Genomic DNA, 20,988 nt, shown 5'->3' on the forward strand with positions numbered 1-20,988 from the left:
TTAGAACACAATATTCAACAACTGAGCATGCTTGTAGAGAGTGAATTAGGGAAAACCCCAATGTGGAGAAAATCTTATAAATTGATCAGGTTGATCTTTCAGATCAGTATAAATAATTTGTATTTAATCCAAACAACAATTTGGAAAATTCAACAGGGAAATGAATGATATAAAGCTGACAGTGAATTATGTATTGTCTGTTTACCAAAATCCACCTCAAATATCATTAGGAGAGTGCTAAACAAAAAATTCAAGCAAATGTGTGTAGCTTTTCTTGTGTCAGGCTAGCTCATATGCGGGGTAAGGGCACTGAGTCAAGACCCAGACTCTGGGAGTTGGGTGGAAGCAGGCTTGTGGCAAGTAGCCTGCAAACTCATTTATTGTGGAAACAGCTATACATTTTATAGGTTTCTTGCCCAATCACAACGTGCCACGGGGGATCAGACCACCAGGTTCCTATATGCGTTCCCTTGATAACACTGAGTCAATCTGGGGAACTTGTATACTTTCCTAGGTGGCCAAAGCAACGCTCCTCCTGGCAAATTTTCCTTACACACTTCAGATGTTCACTGCTGCCAACCAAGAACTAGGATTTCTCCCAATAAATGTGGGCCATGATGATTCTAAAACCAAAACAAAGCAAAAGGGTTATCAACATCAAATCATTTTTAATGTGTAAAAATAAAATTAACAGAATGAAGAGAGATCTTTTGGTATGTATTAGGTCCAACAATGAGTAAGAAACATAGAAGGAGATTCTATCTTAATGCTATTCCCAACACACATACACACACAGACAAACACACACACGCGCGCACACACACACACACACACATGAGTGGGGTTCACTGAGTCAGCAGAAAGAGGGGAGTTTTCTTTGAGGGTATCCTGTTAGGATGAATCTGGTTTCTTAATTCTGTTGGTCTTACTTGATCACAAATTACAGTTTCACCACTCCATGATTTTGAAAAATGTTAGTCTTTAGGAAGGAAAGGTAGGCATAATGTATATTAGGTATTTACATGCCTTGAGAGTTATCTTTAAGTACTAGATTTTTCTAGACCATAGTCAGATGAATAATCCCATAAGCTACTATGTAATCTAGAAACACGTGTTTGGACCAAATCATTAGAAAATAAGGACTGTTCGAACACAGAGATTTAGCAATGAGAAGTTGAGGTGATTTTTCTCATTTATTTGAGCTCATAAATTTAAGGGCAGACCTAGATAATAGAAAATATCACTTCTTCCCTGTAATTGTTTTACCTGTATTTGGGTTTCACAGTTTCTTGAAACTACCCAGAGGGATCCATTTTCTAGCTTGCTTGGCCCATACCTGAAATAATCTTTAAACCTTTAGATTTCCAGTCTAAAGAAACTGACAAAGCAAAGTCTAACCTGACTTGAAATGTAAATGTTGACCCAGTTTCCTCTTCCATGTTTTTCCCTCTGTACTGATTTGTGTGAAATGGGAACAGATGGCATTGCGTTACTTGTGGAAAAAAAATCTTTACCGCTAAAATGCTCCCCCTTCAGTCAATAACATATTGCTGTCAATAAATGTTTCATTTGCTTTATTTAATTACTCTGGCCCAGAATCCTTTGGTCATACAAGTCAAATAAAAACTCAAATAGATGGAAGCATTCTGGAAAGAATGTGAAAAAAATGATGATAATGTAAACCATTTTGATAGAGAACTATAAGAGACCGAAAGCTTTGTGTCTCAGGTTGAAGGGCAATTGAAAAAGATGGTCTCAGGGGCAAGTTTCAGAACAAGCCCTGGAATTAATAACATACAGCTCTGTATGCCCAGCAGCCGACGCAAAGCAAACTTGAAGCAAATTGAAGAATGAAGGACACGGGAGCATGTCAGTAGACTGAAGGTGGACAATCGTCACTGACCAGCACAGACCCCAGAGTGAGTTATTATGCGAGTTTACTGAAAAACAAGCCTAACATTTCAGATGTTCAAATAGAACTGGAGGGAGAAAAAACTGTTGAACTGAAAATAAAAAAGATCTTTTGTAATAAGAGAGGAGCTTCTACAGGTACGGACTAAAGAGAACAGTTAACCCTTTCTATGTAGTCTCCCTTGTGGATATGCATTCCCCTCCAGAACAAGGGCATGAAGAAAGGTTTAAACACTCCTGGTTCTTCAGTGCTCACTCTGGAGTAGGAAAAAAGTTTCTTTTCTCCCTCCTTCCTTTATTTTCTTCCTTCTCTCCATTTCTTTTTATTTTTCCCCTTCCTTTCCTTCCTTCCTTCCTTCCTTCCCTCCTTCCTTCCTTCCTTCCTTCCTTCCTTCCTTCCCTCCTTCCTTCCTTCCTTCCTTCCTTCCTTCCCTCCTTCCTTCCTTCCTTCCCTCCTTCCTTCCTTCCTTCCTTCCTTCCCTCCTTCCTTCCTTCCTTCCTTCCTTCCTTCCTTCCCTCCTTCCTTCCTTCCTTCCTTCCTTCCTTCCTTCCCTCCTTCCTTCCTTCCTTCCCTCCTTCCTTCCTTCCTTCCTTCCTTCCTTCCTTCCCTCCTTCCTTCCTTCCTTCCTTCCTTCCTTCCCTCCTTCCTTCCTTCCTTCCTTCCTTCCTTCCTTCCTTCCTTCCTTCCTTCCTTCCTTCCTTCTATTCCTTCTTCTCTCCCTTACACCATTGAGGATTTTAAGTAACCCCCTTGACTAGACACATGACATTAAAAGCAGTGTCTCTCCCTGTGCCATTAGACCTAATGGACATGACTTCTAGATGATTTAGGCACTGGTGTCAGTCTGGATCTTGATGGAAATTGAATTCTGCCCACGTGGTTCAAATGAAGGGAGTTCACAGGAGACCATGCAAAACAAAACTATATGCAGATATCTCAAAGTTGAATTTCTTGTTAACAGTCCCAAGGTTGAATTCCCAAAATTACATGAGGCTGTGTAATAAGCTCAAAGTGGGGAGGGTCGTTGTATCCCTCAGATCACTCTTGACCCACTACTCTCCTGAATTGAGTTCAGATTCTTCTAGCATGGTCCGCTAACCTCTTTCAACTGCTAGGGAAACTCTGGGTGAATTATCACAAAAGATTCTGGTGGCGCAGAAGATAATGTGGCATTAGGTTACCGAAGATCCAGGTTTGACTCCTCTAACCCATCACTGGATATTGAATCTGAGGAAAGTCATTTAAACTTCTCTGAGAGTTCATTTCCTTATTTGTAAAATAGTGACAGCAATAGTTCCTCTGAAAGATTACTTAATTTGGAGAATTAGACGATTTGAATATTAAGTGTGCTAAACTATGTGAATGTGCTGAAAAGCTACAAGACTCTGCCTATAGTAAACTCAGTCATGCTTTGATACTTATAGGGGATTTTTTTTTCTACGACTTCCAGTAGTATACAAGTATACTCTCGTTCCTTATATAAATCAATAGTACTTGCACACATCTTCCCATATGCTTTAAATAATTCTTAGATTACCTATAATGTCTCATACAATGTAAATGCTATGTGAAATTTATTATATTAGTTTTTTAGAAATTAACAAGATCCAATTTTTTTTGATACAGATCCAATTTTTTTTCAAAATATTTTTCAAGTCGAGCTACTCATTTTGAAGTGTTTTAGATAAGTATTTACTTTTACTACTGCATTATAGTCATGCATGGCAACAGAATTCATATTGACATATTCATAAATACATATAAAATAATTTATTCCATTTTAATTCCCATTAATTCCCCTTTCTCTCCCCTCCTCTCTTGCTTTAATTCTTTTCCTCTATTCTACTGAACTTTCTTCTTGTTTATTGGTATAGTTAGATGTAAAACTTGAATCCACCAACGGACAAAGAATATGTTGTATATGTACACAATGGAGTTCTATTCAGTCATGAAAAAGAATGAAATTATGTCATATGCTGGTAAATATATAGAGCCAGAGAACATCATGATGAGGGAAATAAGCCAGACTCAGAAAGTCAAAGTTCAAATGTTTGCTCTTCTACATGGAAGATAAAGAGAATTAAGGTTAAAAAAAAAAAAGATAATTCTCATGAAAAATATAAGCTAGAACAAACAGTAGAATAGAAGGGGAAGAGGGAGGGAGAGAGAGAATGAGAATGGGGAACAACTATGGAATGAGACTGAACTAAATTATGCCTTGTGTATATATAATTATATCACAATGAATTCCACTCTCATGTGTAACTATAATGTTCAGGTTTCCAAATATTTTTGCTCCACAGGCACTGAACCTTTGATACAGAGGGCTGATTAAATTGTCACTCTTTTTCCAAAAGAAAGCATACAGATAATTTTTCTTAAGTCAGTATGTTAAAGATTGACTTCAGAGCCTATCTGACCTCTTTGATTCCTTACTCTGCTATTATTAATAAAATATTTAAAATATTTTTATGTGTGCATTATAGTTATATATAATATTTGTGATTCATCTTTTTTTGGTACCAGGGATTAATCCTAGGGGTGCTTAAGCACTGAGCCACATGCCCAGCCCTTTTTATTTTTTGTTTTGAGAGAGGGTCTTGCTTAGTTGCTTAGGGCCTTCCTAAGTTTCTGAGGTGGGCTTTGAACTTATGATTCTCCTGTCTCAGCCTCCCAAGTTGCTGAGATTACAGGTGTGCATCACTGCGTCCAGTTTGTGGTTCATTTTGACATAATTACACAAGCACAGAATGTAAATTGCTCCAGTGCACTCCCAGTACATCCCCCAATAATGTCGTCTTTGACACATTGCTGAAGTTGTCTAATCTCAGCATTTTCATCACTAAGTGGAGGCCTTAGTGAAGATTTAGTGAGATAATACATTGAAAGTTTTTAGAACAGTTACTGGCACCTATTTAATCTATCAAGATTTCATAGATAGAAATTTATATGAGAAAAGGACTCTAGCAAATAACAACATGAAATGTATACATGGTTAGGTCCCACTTTAGACTCTCCCTATAACTAACATTATGTTACTGCAAAGGGATGCTTACCAGCAAATCTTATGCAGAAGTAGCCAAGAGAATCTCAAAAATGTATATTTGAGCTCAGAGATTGCACTTCAGAGATCTCCCTTTTGGTTGTAGAGATTCAGTTCAGCTGGTCGGGAGAGGAATGCTCTGTGTTTTCTGTGCTTTGTTTGCATTCTCTATTCTCCACCCTTAAAGCTTGCAAACTCTTCCTTATAAGTTTTCATCTTTTCTTTTATTTCTAAGTTCAGAAACAACTTACTTTTCTCTTTTTAGGTTGAATTTTACTGATATATTACTGATTCAGTATTTCTGAGAATTTGGTTCCATTATTGTTTATCATTTCTAATGCTATTTTAATTCTCTTATAAGGATACAATGTCTTTATCACATTTCCCTACTTTCTATTGGTGTTTTTTTTTTTTTTTTGATTGTTTGTTTGTTTTTTGTCAGTAATGGGAATTGAGCCCAGTGTCTTATGCAGGCTAGGCAAGGGTCCTGCTACTAAGTTAAATTACCAATCCTCACCTTCTTTTTCAACTAACTTTTTAAACATTATCTCTCTTAAAATTCTTCATTTCAGTACTTTCTTTTTTTTATTTTTTTATTGTAAACAAATGGGAAACATGTTGTTTCTATTTGTACATGGAGTAACAGCATACCATTTGCATAGTCATATATTTACATAGAGTAATGATGATTGATTCATTCCATTATTTTTTTCCTTACTCCCCACCCCTCCCACCTCTCTTTTCCCTCTATACAATCTCTCCTTCCTCCATTCTTGCCCTCCTCCCACCCCCCATTACATGTCATCATCCACTTAGAGAGATCATTCGTCCTTTGGATTTTTTAGATTGGCTTATCTCACTTAGCATGATATTCTCCAATTTCATCCATTTGCCTGCAAATGCCATAATTTTATCATTCTTTATGGCTGAGTAATATTCCATTGTATATATATACCACAGTTTCTTTATCCATTCATCAATTGAAGGACATCTAGGTTGGTTCCACAGTCTGGCTATTGTGAATTGAGCAGCTATGAACATTGATGTGGCTGTATCTCTGTAGTATGCTGATTTTAAGTCCTTTAGGTATAGGCCGAGGAGTGGGATAGCTGGGTTAAATGGTTGGTCCATTCAAAGTTTTCTAAGGAATCTCCATACTGCTCTCCAGAGTAGCTACACTAATTTGCAGCCCTACCAGCAATGTATGAGTGTACCTTTTTCCCCACATCCTCTCCAACACCTATTGTTGCTTGTATTCTTAAAAATCGCCATTCTAATTGGGGTGAGATGGAATCTTAGTGTAGTTTTGATTTGCATTTCTCTTATTGCTAAAGATGGTGAACTTTTTTTATATGTTTATTGATTACTTGTAGATCTTCTTTGGTGAAGTGTCTGTTCATTTCCTTACCCATTGTTGATTGGATTATTTGTATTCTTGGTGTAGAGTTTCTTGAGTTCTTTATATATTCTGGAAATTAGCGCTCTATCTGAAGTATGAGTGGCAAAGATATTCTCCCACTCTGTAGGCTCTCTCTTCACATTGCTGATAGTTTCCTTTGCTGAGAGAAAGCTATTTAGTTTGTCTCTATCCCAGTTATTGATTCTTGCTTTTATTTCTTGTGCTATGGGAGTCCTGTTAAGGAAGTCGGATCCTAAGCCAACAAGGTGAAGATTTGGACCTACTTTTTCTTCTATAAGATACAGGGTCTCTGGTCTGATTTCAAGGTCCTTCATCCATTGTGAGTTGAGTTTTGTGCAGGGTGAGAGATAGGGGTTTAGTTTCATTCTGTTACATATGGATTTCCAGTTTTCCCAGCACCATTTGTTGAAGAGGCTATCTTTTCTCCATTGCATATTTTTGGCACCTTTGTCTAGTATGAGAAAATTGTATTTATTTGGCTTTGTGTCCATGTCCTCTATTCTGTACCATTGATCTTCCTGTCTATTTTGGTGCCAATACCATGCTGTTTTTGTTACTATTGCTTTGTAGTATAGTTGAAGTTCTGGTATTGTGATACCCCCTGTTTCATTCTTCCTGCTAAGGATTGCTTTAGCTATTCTGGGTTTCTTATTCTTCCAGATGAATTTCATGACTACTTGCTCTATTTCTGTAAGGTACATCAGTGGGATTTTAATTGGAATTGCATTGAATCTGTATAGCACTTTTGGTAGTATGGCCATTTTGACAATAATAATTCTGCCTATCCAAGAACATGGGAGATCTTTCCATCTTCTAAGGTCTTCCTTAATTTCTTTCTTCAATGTTTTGTAGTTTTCATTGTAAAACTCTTTTACCTCTTTCGTTAGATTGATGCCTAAGTATTTTATTTTTTTTTGAGGTATTGCAAATGGAGTTGTTTTCCTCATTTCCCTTTCAGCTGTTTCGTTGCTTGCATATAACAATGCTTTAGATTTATGCGTGTTGATTTTATAGCCTGATATTTTGCTGAATTCATTGATGAGGTTTAGAAGTTTTCTGGAGGAGGTTTTTGGATCCTCTAAATATAGAATCATGTCATCCGCAAATAGTGACAGCTCAAGTTCCTCTTTTCCTGTTCGTATCCCTTTAATTTCTTTAGTCTGCCTAATTGCTCTGGCTAGAGTTTCGAGGACAATGTTGAATAGAAGTGGTGAAAGAGGACATCCCTGTCTTGTTCCCATTTTTAAAGGGAATGGTTTCAGTTTTTCTCCATTAAGAATGATGTTGGCCATGGGCTTAGCATAAATAGCCTTTACACTGTTCAGGTATGTTCCTACTATCCCTATTTTTTCTAGTGTTTTGAGCATGAAGGGGTGTTGTATTTTGTCGAACGCTTTTTCTACATCAATTGAAATAACCATATGATTCTTATCCTTAAGTCTATTGACATGATGGATTACGTTTATTGATTTACGAATGTTGAACCATCCTTGCATTCCAGGGATGAACCCCACTTGATCGTGGTGCACAATTTTCTTAATATGTTTTTGGACATGGTTTGCCAATATTTTGTTAAGCATCTTTGCATCTATATTCATCAAGGATATTGGTCTAAAATTTTCTTTCCTTGATGTGTCTTTTCCTGGTTTGGGTATGAGGGTGATATTAGCTTCATAGAATGAGTTCGGTAGGGTACATCCTTTTCTATTTCCTGGAATACTTTGAGAAGTATTGGAATGAGTTCTTCTTTGAAGGTCTTGTAGAACTCGGCTGAGAATCCGTCTGGTCCTGGGCTTTTCTTGGATGGTAGATTTTTAATGGCTTCTTCTATTTCATTGCTTGATATTGATCTGTTTAAATCGTGTATGTCCTCCTGGTTCAGTTTGGGAGGAGCATATGTCTCTAGAAATTTGTCAATGTCTTCGGTACTTTCTATTTTGTTGGTATACAGATTTTCAAAGTAGCTTCTCATTATGTTCTGTATCTCAGTGGTGTCTGTCATGATATTTCCTTTCGCATCATGTATTTTAGTAATTTGAGTCTTCTCTCTCCTTCTCTTTGTTAGTGTGGTTAAGGGTTTGTCTATTTTGTTTACTTTCTCAAAGAACCAACTTTTTGTTTTGTCAATTTTTTGAATAGTTTCTTTTGTTTCAATTTCATTGATTTCAGCTCTGATTTTAATTATTTCCTGTCTTCTACTACTTTTGCTGTTATTCTGTTCTTCTTTTTCTAGGGCTTTGAGCTGTAATGTTAGGTCATTTAGTTGTTGACTTTTCATTCTTTTCTGGAATGCGCTCCATGCAATGAAATTTCCTCTTAGTACCGCTTTCATAGTGTTCCAGAGATTTTGATATGTTGTATCATCATTCTCATTGACCTCTAAGAATTTTTTAATCTCCTCCATGATGTTTTTTGTTATCCATATTTCATTCAATAGCATATTATTTAGTCTCCAAGTGTTGGAGTAATTTCCCTTTTTTATGTTGCCATTGATTTCTACTCTCAGTCCATTATGATCTGATAGAACACAAGGCAGTATTTCTATTTTTTTTTTTTTTTTGCATTTCCTAAGGGCTGCTTTGTGGCATAACATATGGTCTATTTTCAAGAAGGTTCCATGTGCTGCTGAGAAGAAAGTGTATCCGCTCGTTGATGGATGGAATATTCTATATATGTCTATTAAGTCTAGGTTATTGATTGTGTTATTGAGTTCTAGTTTTCTTTGGTTGAATTTTGTTTGGAGGATCTATCTAGTGGTGACAGCAGTGCATTAAAGTCGCCCAGAATTATTGTGTTGTGGTCTATGTGATTCTTGAAATTGAGAGGGATTTGTTTGATGTAGAGGGACGCACCATTGTTTGGGGCATAAATATTTACTATCATTATTTCTTCCTGATTTATGGTTCCCTTAAGTAGTATGAAATGTCCTTCTTTATCCCTTCTGACTAACTTTGGCTTGATGTCCACTTTATCTGATATAAGGATGGAAACCCTCGCTTTTTTACTGAGTCCATGTGAGTGGTAGGTTTTTTTCCATCCTTTCACTTTTAGTCTGTGGATGTCTTTTTCTATGAGATGAGTCTCTTGCAGGCAGCATATTGTTGGGTCTTTCTTTTTAATCCATTCTGCCAATCTATGTCTTTTGATTGATGAGTTTAGGCTATTAACATTCAGGGTTATTATTGAGAAATAATTTGTATTCCCAGTCATTTGGCTTATTTTTTTGGTTTTTGAGTTGGCTTGGTTTCTCCTTTGAGTTGTTTTTCTCTAAGGTAGTTCCTCCCTTTTCTGACCTCCATTGTTGTTTTTCATTTCCTCCTCATGGAATATTTTGTTGAGAACATTCTGTAGTGCAGGCTTTCTATTTGTAAATTCTTTTAACTTTTGTTTATCATGGAAGGATTTTATTTCATCTTCAAATCTGAAGGTTAGTTTTGCTGGGTATAGGATTCTTGGTTGGCAACCATGCTCTTTCAGAGCTTGAAATATGTTGGTTCAGGCCCTTCTAGCTTTTAGAATCTGGGTTGAGAAGTCAGCTTCTATCTGTATTGGTCTCCCCCTATATGTAATCTGATGCTTTTCTCTCGTGGCCTTTAAAGTCCTATCTTTATTTTGAATGTTAGGCATTTTCATTATAATGTGCCTTGGTGTGGATCTGTTGTGATTCTGTGCATTTGGTGTTCTGTAAGCCTCTTGTATTTGATTTTCCATTTCATTCTTCAGGTTTGGGAAATTTTCTGATATTATTTCATTGAATAGGTTGTTCATTCCTTTGGTTTGTATCTCTGTGCTTTCCTCAATCCCAATAATTCTTAAATTTGGTCTTTTCATGATGTCCCATTGTTCTTGGAGATTCTGTTCATGATTTCTTACAATCTTCTCTGTTTGGGCCACTTTATTTTCAAGATTAAATATTTTGTCTTCATTGTCTGAGGTTCTGTCTTCCAAGTGGTCTTGTCTGTTGGTGATGCTTTCCATTGAGTTTTTTATTTGGTTTATTGTCTCCTTCATTTCAAGGATTTCTGTTTGGTTTTTTTTGGAGGATCTCTATCTCTTTGTTGAAATGACCTTTTGCTTCCTGCAGGTGCTCTTTCAGCTTATTGGTATTATCATTCATTGCCTGCATTTGCTCTCTTATCTCATCCTTTGTTTCACGAATCATCTTAATCATGTATAATCTGAAGTCCTTTTCTGACATTTCTTCTAACATACTGTCATTGGATTCTATTACCATAGAATCTAGATTTGTTTGGATCATTTTCTTCCCTTATTTTTTCATGTTGTTCATGTATCTTCCCCTCTAGCAGTGCAGATCTGGGGTATTGCAGATTTCCCCCTATAAGCTTATAGTGGCCCTATAGGTTTCCAAAACCCTTTCTTTAAGGGGAGATCAATATTAGCAGTGCCCATTTCAGACACTATGCAATCCTAGACCAAATAGCCCCTATGGGGACAATAACAAAATTGTCATAATAAACAAAGTGAGTTCAAATATTATCTTCGGTAAAACAAACAGGTTTGCAATAAGGTCTGCAGTTTCTAATGGAGGACAAAGAGGATGCAGAGGGATGTGGAATGTGGCTGTTAATGAGATAAGAAAAGAATATATAGAAGTTCTAGAAAATAGAAAGGGTGAGAGTGTAATCAAAGAAATCAGATGTTAGTATGCAAAAAAGGGAGAAAGAGACTCTGAGGGAACAGGTAAACAAAAGGAAAAGAGAGCAAGAAAAGTAAAGAAATAAAAACTTAAATTTTTTAAACAGGAGAAAAAAGAAAATCCACTGTATAGCAGTCATATACTAATGAAACCTCCCAGTGTTCAGTAGCCTGATGCATGGAGCTTCAAGCCTCCAGCAGGCATGGCAGAATGGGATTTGCCTCACCCAAAGATCGGAGCTATGGCTTCCAGGATTATCCAAGATGGCTGCTCTGGCTTCGAAATGTGTTGGCAAATGGGGAGCTGCAGCTCAGGGGTGGACATGGTCAGCTGGAGGTCCTGGAGACGGGATGCAGTTGGTCCGGCAGGGGTCCTGGAGGTTCCGTGTGTTTGGTGTGGTTGTGGGATCCTGGAGGCTGGGTGCAATCAGTCCGTCTGGGGTCCTGGTGATAGGGTGCAGTCAGTTGGTCTGGGGGGTCCTGGCAGCAGGGAGCAGTCAGTTGATGTGAGGGCCCCAGCAGCAGGGAATGATCGGTGGGGCTGAGGGATCCTGGAGATGGGGCTCAGTCAGTCCAGCTAGGGGGCCTATGGGCCTGGCTGTTGTCTCAAAATGGCGGCAGCCACGTGTAATCAAACCTGCAGGTACTGTAACAGTGAACTTCCAGGCAGTAGCAGGCAGCTGGTTCTCCACTGGCGGTTGGCGATCAGTTTGCTGACTGTTGTGGGACGATCGGGAGGTGAACCTCGAGCGTTGGGTGATGGATAGGAGTAAGGCAGGCGATGGACAGGCGAGAGGCAGGCAAATGGCAGATGATAGATGCCTGACAGTGAGCAATGGAGAAACAGATATCCTCTGCTTGGATCCGGCATTACAGAGCCGGTTATTCTTGTTCTTTAATTCTTCCGGATGAATTTAACAACTGTTTTTCCCCCCTGTAATTTTGTGAAGATGTCACTGATATTTCAATGGGGATTACATAAAATCTTTGACCACTTTTGATAAAATGGTCATTTTGACAATTTTAATTCTGCTGATTCATCTTCTAAGGTCTTCCTTGAATGCAGGGTCTGTTGCATGCAGCCCTACTACTGAGTTACATCCCTGGTCCTATTGTGTATAATTATAATACACCAATGAAAGTTCCATCCCACAACAAACCGGGCGGTGCCGCCAAAAGTAAGAGAAGCAGGAGCTGAGCCAGGACGGCGAGAACCAGCACAGCGCCAACCGCAGATGCCATGGCCAAAGGGCTCGGGCGCATTCAGTACTTTCTTAAAAGCATAAAAATCAGTTAAGAACTCAGGCTATAGAGTCAGACAATTTAGGTTTGCTATTTATAAAACACTTGTCTCTGTTTCCTCAACTGTAAAATTGAAATAATCTTATAATTTCTTATGTGAGTTACTAGAGATGAAATGTATGAAGTGTTTGGAACTCTTCTGAGAAATAGTAGTCAATAAATGACTTTAATTTTTTAAGCTATCATTTTTTTAAAAAATTAACTCATTTCCCCATACAAAAGGCCTATATATACATATGCATATATATGACACATGAATATATATGCACATGTATATACACACGTATTTAAGCATCTATGCATATATATGCACACACATACATAATTATTCTTCGGTATTATTAAGCCTTGTATGTTTAGGGTTGTTTATAATATGAATTGCATTTGTAGTTCAAACTTCCCCAAAAGAATTGCAGAAAAGAAAAAAAGAAAAAAGAAATAAGGAAGGAAAAGTACAAACAGTGCTCACGAAAGTATGTATTATGTTTTCATAAAATATGCACATGAAATATCTATACCTGTTTGTGCAGCTTTGAATGAGGGATAGGGAAAATAAGATCATATTATTAGAATTGATTCCCTTGGTGAAATAAGATATAGCGAGAAAATCATTGAGTTTTTCATTTCATATGGCTTAAATTTTATAACCGATATACATTTGTTTTTAAATTTGAATAGGTGTTTTTTTAAAACAAAAATAAGAATGTCTTAGTGTACTCCACTATATCATTAATGGCAAGAGGAAAAATTGAATTTGAACTTATTAATTTAATGCTCTCTAGGTTCCAGGCTCTGGTGCTGAAATCACGCAATGAATATGATTCAGTGTCAGTCTTCAGTGATCCTTAATTTACTAGATCGAGGACACGACTCAACTGCAGCTTCAACTATTACGCATGGTCACCAAGAGCATAACCGCCTCCCTCAGTATGACAGCACCTAGCCATGTCTGGCACAGGGTATACATATTTACTAAGTGTTTGGTGCATGAACGAACTAATGATGTATGAGATACAACGGGGCGTAGAAAGAAAGTAGGCAATTCTACGTGGGGGCAGGGGAGAAGAGAGTAGGGGCACACAGGGGAGATGCTTTAGTCAGCCTTTCTGTTCATCAGGACTCCTAAGAAATAGATATAAGGATCTGCAGGGGAAGTGAGCTGCATATGAAAGGATGGAATCACCGGGCATGATTAAAGAATGGAAGTCACCCAACACAGTTGGAGCACACCTTAAAAAGACATGGCTGGGCTTGGAAATAAGGCAGGAAAAGGGACAAGGAATGATCTTGGGGCTGGGGATGTAGCTCAGTTGGTAGAGTGCTTGCTTCACAAGCACAAGGCCCTGGATTCAATTCCCAGCACTGCAAAAAAAAAAAAAAAAAAATCAAAAACAAAAACAGAATGACCTCATCTGCTACAATAAAGTATTTGGGTCAAAGTAAAATCAGAGACAGTGTACAGAAGAAGGTGTCTCATAGCAAAGGAGTATTTCTGACTGTTGAATATATGAGTACATATATGTTCTATATGTGAATATACATACCTATACAGTCGTACATTGCAATGGTTTACACCTGAAAGGTGTGGGGATTTCATTGTGTGACATCATAGAGTGTGTTTTACAACCTAAGGTGGCTAATGATGTTGATGTCACTAAGCAATAATTTTTTTTTTCAGAGACACAGATTTATTTAGGAAAGCAGATATACATTCAAGGAAGAATGGGAGCTATCTCAAGGGAGAGATGTCTTTTAGCGTAAAGAAAAACACATTTGAATGAGACTACAGACCATCTCCAGACAGAGACAACCAACCCCCATAGAACACGTGGGCTGTCACTGATGAAAAGGCATTACATGGTGATGACCGTATGTGTCCCTGCATATAGGAATCATGATTGGTGGTCAGACTCTTTTCCCAGGAAATAGGAGCCAGGCAGTGGTTCCTGTACCAATAGATAAATGCAGTACCTTAGGCTAGGGTGCTTGAAGAGAATGGAGAAAATTTGTAATTATAGTCATTGTTTAATTCTCTTGAAACACCAACGGGTGGAATCCAAGACAGAAACAAGCATTCTTATCCTGTTTTCTAGTCACAAAGGGAGTGATGCAGCAGTTGCCTGGCAAAACAGTGTCACGGCTGTCCCTTGGAACATCACGCTCTCATGATAATGGCCTCAATTCCTTTGTTGAACTGGGAACCTTGTCCTTCAAAATACTAATTCTCATGACTACATACTAATGTGCCAATAGTAGCATCCAGAATCATTTTCGTTTATCTTGTACAATTTCACCTAATTCTAAAAAGAGACACATTTGCAACCGATAATTTATGTCTAAATTCTATTGACTTCAGTGTTTCAGGTAAGCTGTTGGCTCAGTTACCTTTTCCTCTCTTCTGTTGCAAAAGTTGTAAGATCCATGAGGAAGAGTTTATTTTTGTTCCTAATAAGCATAAGCTTAGGTCCACAAACAAGGGTTTAAGAAGCAAAACTTGATTTATTTACCTGTAATTCAATCTCATTTCTTACAGAGAACCCTTAATCTAACACCGAAGGAAACTAAACCTTGTAAACTTTTAGGATTTCTTCCCTGTGGTCGTACTACAGCTTCAGTTCCAGGATCTTACACAAGGCAGGGGAGTTGGAAGGGTGGAGAACACAGGTGTGGGAGGGAAAGCAATCTGCTTTTCAGTCTGTTGTCCACACTGATTTTCCCTGGAACATCCATCACCTCCATCTGCCGGTTCCCCTCAGATCCAGGGATTCTCTGTTGATCTGAGCCACGATTTAGACATGGAAATTTCTTACCATACTGCATATGGGGGCCATCTGCCATAAATTCCCACAGCCATTTTTTCCTTGGGTCTCAGGGCCTACCCAGCAGCACTGCAATGTAATCTTCCTCTGCCTTCTGGACATGGGGACTTCTGTGTTTAATTCCCCACTTTTCCCCCACAAACACAGAGGGCTCTTTATAAGGATATTTGGTGGAGATTGTTTTTTGTGTGCTGGTTTATTTTAAGGCAACCTGTCTATCACTTTAAATTCCTTCTCCTAAGTATTTAGATTTTTTTTTTTTTTTTTTTGTAAACGAAAACTCAGAAAGACTTACAGGGAATTATGGAAATGGAGAGAGATACCATTTCTGAATGTTTTCCTATCTTGTTTTCTTATCATCCACATCCATTTTGCTAGACAGTAGTAAAACTGGTAAAATAAGACTCTGCCATCCATAAATATCCTTTTGTTCAATAGTTGTGGGGGACTCATAATAGACACCTACAAACTCAAGCTGCGTTCAATTTTATCAATGTTTATAGAACTCTTACTGTTGGTAAGGCACTTTGTGTGACATGAAGTTAAAGAAAAACAAGATCCCTATCTAGAGAAATTCTAGTGAAGGAAGACTAGAACATAAATAATAGTAATGCAGAAAATGATAAATCTGCTCACATGCATCATAAACAAATAGCTTTGAGGACACTGGGAGAGTACTCAGTTTTAATCAGGGAATTGGGGCCTTCGAATCTAGCACTGAGTCACAGTGACCCAGGAAAAAGAGAATGTCAACAGCACTCTGGACACTTATTCCTCTCTCTGGGTAACTCGGTCAGGGAGTGCCGACGATGACTCCCCACTTCTTCAACTCCTGGACAATACATATGCACTTAGGAGGGCTCAGAATTCAAAGTGGTTTTGCTAAGGGACTCTTCACAAAGATCCAGGCTGACGGTTAGACACCCTCCAGCACTACCCCCTGCATCCTTCTCCTGTAACTATCTACTTTTAAAGCTTATGTGGTCCAGGTTCCAGGCTAGTAACTCTCCCACCATCTTGTCTTTCACTACTGGTGGCGGTGTGTGGTTTTTGTTCTTCTTTTTGTGTGTGTGTGTGTTTTTTTTTTTTTTTTTTTTTTTTTGTTGTTGTTTTTTGTTTTTGTCATCTAAGACACTCATTTCAAATTTGGAGCTATTGTGCTTGGCATTTTCTGATTAGCTATATTTTGTTCCCAACCCTTAGAAGAATGAAGTGGTCAACATGGCGGAAAAAGAAAATGGGATCTCCTTTGAAAAGTGCTAAAAATCTCAAAATGTGTATTACTAAGTAAAAATAAGCCCATCGGAAAAGTCTACATGTAGAATTTGATTCCAACTATATGAAATTTTGGAAAAGACAAAGCCATGAAGACAGTGGTTACCTGGGCTTAAAGGAGAAGGATGAATTGATTAAGCCCAGAGGATATTTAGGGCAGTGAAATTATTCTGAATGAACTATGATGGTGGATACATGTTATTGTACATTTTTTGGTGTTTTTAAATTTTTTTATTTTTTATTTTCTTTTTATTATTTTTTATTTATATGCTATTATACATTTGTCCTCACCCATAGACTGTGTAATAGTGAACCCTATTGTAAATTATGGACTCTGGAGGATAATGAATGCCAAGTTCATCTCATAACAAATTCCACTCTGGTCATAGGTGTTGTAGGAAGTTGTGGGGTATCCAGAAGTATATGGACACTCTGCTTTCCATTCAATTTTGCTATGAACCCAAGATTCCTCTAAAAGATAAATTATATTTTTTAAAAAAAGTTTAAAACATTATTGTGGGCTGGGGTTGTAGCTCAGTGGTAGAATGCTTGAGGCACTGAATTCAATTATTAGCACCACGTAAAAATAAATAAATAAAATGAAGGCATCATGTCCATCTACAACTGAAAATTTTTTAAAAATTATTGTGCATTGTTTTTTCTACTATACTGCTTAGTGACTGCCCTTATATTCATTTAGCCACAAATTGCCTGATTATCTCTGACAGTATCTGTTATGTGCTAGACTCAGTGGGAAAATTTTTCTCTCACTTAGCAGAACATAAATACCAAGTAAATCTTTCACTATTCTAGTCCATTTTTCTTCAAAAAAGATTCACTCTACTTTGCTTGCAGTAATAAGCTTTGTGCCTTGACGTATATACTTCAAAGAGACATAGCACAGATAGAGAAAGGGCAAAAGGAAAGGAAAAAATCAATATGAGGAAATATCATTTCTGATTGCTGTGAACAATTTCAATGTTCCCTATTTGTTTTATCACTCTAAGAAAAACTGATGGTTGCAGGCTTATGTAGCACCCTACAAAATGTGTGTTTATGATTCCGAGAAAAGATATTCTGTCCTGTCCAGTCTCCATGGTAACCTCTAAAAGCAAAGATTATGTCTGATTAGGTGGCCCTTCTCAGAAGGAATTGACCAGAAAAAAAAAAAAAAAAAAAAAATCTTTTGAAAAGTTTAAAATGGAGGGTAGGATGATACTGGTACTAATTTTACACAGCTGCTTTCCCTCTGACTCTCCTAATAAGAGTGAGTCAGAATGTTTTCTAGAACCTTTTCCCAGTTGTATGGAGAGCTTCCAGGATGCCTTTATTGAGAATGCACCTCAGCTCAGTTCTTTGAGGCTATTGTCTCCACAGCCCTTAATCAGAATTCCAGATACCTTACTGATTGCTTGTATGCTTGTAAAGAGATTAATGAATGTTTTTAAAGAAAAAGTAAAAAAAAAAAAAAAAAAAAAAAAAAAAGAAGAAGTGAAATAAAATTTTCTCTGAAGGAATTGTGAAAAGAAGTAAAAATTGAGTCATGTCTATCCTGTAAGGACTTGGGAGGCAGGTACGTATGAGCAAGGTGGAAATAAATTGAAATATTCAGAATATGTTTGAATGATTGAGATGGGGAGTATAGCTCCATGGTTTCTGTGGAAATTATTAGGGTGCTCTTGCATTTAAAAAAAAAAATCTTTTAAGAAAGATATAGTGTTTTTTCCTAAGTTTCTACTGCTAGTACCAGTGCCAGAAAAATGCAGTATGTATCAATTGTTGTGATCTTCCTATTTCATTTCCTAAGTAATATAATAATCAAGCGAATGTATCAGAGTTTCTACAAAGATGGCTATCATGTAGAAGAAATGATAGTTTTACTTCTGCTTAACTGAGAGCTAAAATTTTATTGGATTGACAAAATATTCAGTAGTGGTGAGTTTATAAAGAATTCGTATAACTTCTTCAAAATAGATGTAAACTTTTCTTAATGAGAAAAGCTGTCATTAAATGTCATCCTAACCACTTGCATAGTAAACAATGAGATCATTTTTCAACTTAGCTTAGGAAAAAAACAAATATTTGCATCTGAATGAAAGGTAAAAATTATGAGTTATTTTCTCTTTTAATTGAAATGAAATGAATTTTATTTTCTGATTAGACATAATGATTGTAACAAATCCACAATTTGATTTGTGGCAATACACATCAAAATGAAAACTGAACAAGCTCTTTGCTTAGAGACAGATTTTTACACATGTATGTGGAAATGTATTCTTATTCTCACTGAAGAGAAAGATAGGAAGTTATCTAACTGTATTCAGTGAGTGTCAGGTTAAAAAATTGTGTCGTATTCATATAATGTAATACTAGATTGTTTTTAAAAAGAATGAGAATATGCAAAATGGGCCAATAAGGAATACCCTCCAAATATATTCCTAAATGACAATGTAGCAAATACATAATGTTTCTGATGTGTCAGGTGTATTCTAAATATTTTTCATATATTAACTTGTTTGGTCCCCACAATGATGTCATTAAATAGAGAGTCTTATGATTTCTATGTTATAGTTAAATAATCCAGGGCACAGAAAAGTTAGGAAACCTTTTTAAGGTAACACAGCTAATAAAGGGCAATGTCAGAATTTGATCCCAGTCTACTTCAGGGTGTCCATGTTATTAACCACTGAGCAATATGGCAAACAATATTCAGGATACTGTATATGATGACTTAGTAGTGTGTTATAAAGCATACACACACACACATACACACATGATTAGACTTCATTATTCATGGATTCATCTATTTTGCTCATATTTATTCAGAACTCCAAAATCAATAAATGTAGAAGGTTCTAAATCAAGTAACATAATACTCTGGCTTTTTGTTTTGACTTCCTTATTACAAATAAATATCCTTCCTTTTCATGATCTATTTAGGATCAGATTTTTCTCATTTTTTTTTTTTTTTTTGCTTTTTTTGTTGATGATTATACTGTTTAAAATGGTCCCCAAGCAATGTGTTAAAGTGCTATTATTCCCAACCGTAAGATTGCAGTTACATGAGTTAAAGAGAATATTTGGGTTAGGTAAACTTTGTCCAGGCATGAAATATAGGGCTATTGGTTTCATTGTGGTGTATTCATACGTAGACATAGAAAAATTGGGTAGATTTCATTTCCTAGTACTTCCCAATGCTCTCCCATTAGGGCTATTGTGGTGAAATCACTGGTAACAAATCATAAATACGATGTCTGTAACAGAAATACACAAAAACAAGGTTGAATATGGATCAATTATAATGATACCATGACCAGAAGCTTACAAGAAACTAACTCTACCTTTTTCATAAAAGCAATGGTGCGGTAGTCACTATTTTCTCTCTGAAAATAAAGAAAATCTAATATATATATATAATATAATATATATATTATATATATTAGATATATAGATAGATAGATAGATATCTAATATATATAATCTCTTTATATCTCTAACATATATATCTTTATATATCTCTAATATATATAGCTATATATATATACACACACATATGTATACACACACACACACACACACACACACACACACACACACACACATACTGCTATGGTTTGGATGTGAGGTATCCCCTAAAAGCTCACATGTGAGACAATGCAGGAAGATTCAGAGGAGAAACAATTTGGTTGTGAGAGTCTTAACCGAATCAGTGAATTAATCCCTGATGGGATTAACCAAAGTGGTAGGGTGTGACTGAAGGAGATGGAATTAGGGTGCCCTTTGGGTATATATTTGTATCTGGCAGGCGAAGACCTCTCTCTGTGCTTCCTGTGAGCTGTTTCCTTTTGCCACACTCTGCTACCATGATGTTCAGCCTCACTGGGAGCCCTAAGGAATGGAGCCAACCTTGTGTGGACTCCTTGTATGGACTAAGACCTCTGAACCCGTGAGCCCTCAAATAAACCTTTTCTCCTCTACAATTGTGCTGGTTGAGTCCTTTAGTCACAGCAGCAAAAACACTAACTAAAACGCACACACATATATTTATATATTTACATATGTACCATGCTAGAAAAAAATCTTAAGATGATAAACTATGCAGTGATTATCTTTGGGAAAGAATATAAGATACTGGAGTATGGAAATAGGAGAAATATTTACTTTTTAATTTATCAAATTTTGCCCTGTGAATTATATATATGGGGGACAAACAATACAAAGAAAGAAAGAAATTTTCATAAACTCTTCCTAATTTCACCTTCTTGCAAATAGTTACATAAATAATTTTCTATGCTTTGCTTCCAAAATATAGTTAGAATATACAAAATGAAATTACTGTTTGTTTAAACTTTATATGATGAATTTCTTTCTAGATCAAAAAGTACATAGTTATGTGTTCGTTTCCTCCTATGACCCTCTACAAACACTGCCCCACAGGCCACACTGAAACGCAGAATCACAGATTTCTGTCTTCCAGACTGTCCACACATGACTGAAATTTCTGCAAGAGTCTTGCAACAACATTCTGAAGACAAAATCATGCCACAACTCTAAAATGTAA

The 20,988-nt window shown here is 36.8% G+C and overlaps 1 long non-coding RNA gene across 1 annotated transcript in view; it reads right to left on the bottom strand.

Annotated features, from left to right (window-relative positions):
- Positions 1-270: 270 nt before the first annotated feature.
- The window catches only part of LOC306660770, a 152,366-nt gene continuing 131,648 nt past the window's right edge, over positions 271-20,988 (bottom strand). The window contains exon 3 of the long non-coding RNA XR_013763743.1: positions 271-623. This is a non-coding gene — a long non-coding RNA (uncharacterized lncRNA). The remainder of the gene's footprint in view (positions 624-20,988) is intronic.

Source organism: Sciurus vulgaris (assembly GCF_902686455.1).
Source record: "Sciurus vulgaris genome assembly, chromosome: 5".
In the NCBI taxonomy this organism is placed as follows: domain Eukaryota; kingdom Metazoa; phylum Chordata; class Mammalia; order Rodentia; family Sciuridae; genus Sciurus; species Sciurus vulgaris.